General features: G+C 43.2%; 1 protein-coding gene across 1 annotated transcript in view; it reads left to right on the forward strand.

The window, feature by feature from the left end:
* Window positions 1-2005: 2005 nt before the first annotated feature.
* Window positions 2006-2179, forward strand: part of SLC25A30 (solute carrier family 25, member 30) — a 26088-nt gene continuing 25914 nt past the window's right edge. Inside the window, exon 1 of the mRNA XM_010854625.1 lies at window positions 2006-2146. The gene's annotated coding sequence lies outside the window, so the exon portion shown is untranslated. The remainder of the gene's footprint in view (window positions 2147-2179) is intronic.

Below are 2179 nucleotides of genomic sequence, written 5' to 3' on the forward strand. Positions count from 1 at the left end.
CTTAGCAGCAGCAGCAGCAACACTATATCACAGTGTATCACACAGATAACACAACTATATTGCAAAGCAGATGAATTCAAGTAACTTTTGATCACCATCCTCTCCAGGCACACCTTTGGAAAGAGATGTATTTACAAAGATAGAAAAAGTGCAAAGAAATCTTAAACTTAGGTTTGCTACTGGTGTTAGTATCGAAGTCACAGCTCTTTTGTCTCTATTGTAGGATAGAAGAAACCAGTAAATATATTGATGCTGACAAGAACCAGAGTTTTCCTGCATTTTTACATCTCCCCACCATGTTTACCGTTTTTGACATCATATTTTACATCTTTTTCTTAGTAACCAGGGTTTTTCACTGTGGGAGAAGAAAAATATAAAATGGAAAGAGGAAGGCTAGAATGAACCTCGAGATGCTGACTGTTTAATTGGAGGTATCAATATGAACTCATGATTTTAAAATATATCTGGGTAAAGAGTATACTGTTTAGTGTTTTATAGCTCTGTGAATATATATACACTTGGTCCGCTGAAAGGGCCTAAAATAAATAACATCTTAATAGCAATGAGCACCCTGGACACTAAGATCTAATTTTCCGAGTACCATTTCCTACTAAAAGGAACTAAAATTTCTCTGCATCAGGCAGAGAAAATGCAAGGAGAGCTAGGAGGTCCTATGTCAGAAAGCAAGATAGTGTTCAAAGATAGATCAATCGATAGGATGGGGACTTCCCTGGTTTCCAGGGACTAAGACTTGGCTGATCCCAATGCAGGGGTCTGGGTTCTATTCCTGGTCAGGGAACTAGATCCCACAGGCTGAAACTGCAACCCAGCACAGCCAAATAAATAAATATTTAAAAAAAAAAAGATAACAGGATATACATAAGAAGGGGCTTTCACAGGTCACAAAAGGGAAATTCAAACACCACAAATAATATTGGTAGTTGGTTATAATAACTGGATTAAATTGAATTTTAAAGAACGCCAGAGTTCATGCTGTTATTCAAAAGAAGAGGAGACTTGTGAAGGGGAAGAGAAGGAGGAGAAAACAAAATACAGGTATCATCTGTTGCAGAGGGAGAGAGGATCTTTGTGGAGGACTGCCAGACCGCCCTTGACCAAGTGATCAGGCTTGACATGGACACAGAAGGATACTGTGTCTCTGGATGGAAATAGACAGCATCACCTCTGACTTCTCTTACTAAAAAGTTTGACTTGCATCTAATTATAAACAATTCAATAACCCCATACTCTTAGAGTCTAATATTGGCCTGGACTTTTCAAATATGTCAAAGTAATGGAAGATTTTTTTCATAGTACTGGAATTCCCTGGTTGCCTAGTGGTTAGGACTGGGTGTTTTCACTGTCGGCCTGCCAGGTTTGGATCCAGGGTTGGAATGACAAAGAACCGGCAAGCCAGCTTTAAAAAAAAAAATAACAAAAAGAATACTAGTACTAGGGTAATCCTGGGTACATCTTGAACTGAAAAATAAAAAAAATATGTGTGTGTGTGTGTGTTTGTGAGCTTTAGGGACAACAAAAGAAATTTAAATATTGACAGTATATTGGGTTTGACTGAAACGGCATTAAATTTCTTGCTTGTCCTGATGGTGAAGTATTTAGGGGGTGAAGCAGTGTTGTTTGCAACATTCCAATAATTCAGGGTGAAAAAAAAAACCCTATACAGTGAAAGAGAACGCAAATATTGTGAAATGTTAGCATTAAATTTAGTGCAGAGTCTACTGTACAAGTCTTCGGTTGGTTTATAAATTTTACTTTAAAAAGCCGGGTTTTAAATAAAAAGGGAGCAAGTTTACTTCTCCTTGCAGAGGGCTCTTCATGGCTCTTAAGTTTCTGTTTCCCTGCGGCGTCGATCTCGAGGCCGTAGGAGGCGTCACCGCGACCGGGGCAGATACGAGGCCCGGGTCCAGCCTGTCTACAGACTGGTGGCCCCCTGCTGCCTGGGACGCTGCCAGGGCGTGGCCTGTGCCGGGAGAGGCCAATAGGAGCCGAGCCGGCGGGCTGGGCCGCGCGCAGGCCTCTGGGCCGCCCCCGCCTCTCTGCTGCCTCTTTTCCAGCTCCCGCGCGGCCGCCGGTTCCGTCTGCTGCAGACCCCAGGACGGAGAAGTCTCAGGGCCGCCGCCGCCCGGTAAGTGGCCTGGCCTTCCGGCCGCGGCGCGCC

This window comes from Bison bison, unplaced genomic scaffold (assembly GCF_000754665.1).
Source record: "Bison bison bison isolate TAMUID 2011002044 unplaced genomic scaffold, Bison_UMD1.0 scf7180017864345, whole genome shotgun sequence".
Lineage (NCBI taxonomy): Eukaryota > Metazoa > Chordata > Mammalia > Artiodactyla > Bovidae > Bison > Bison bison.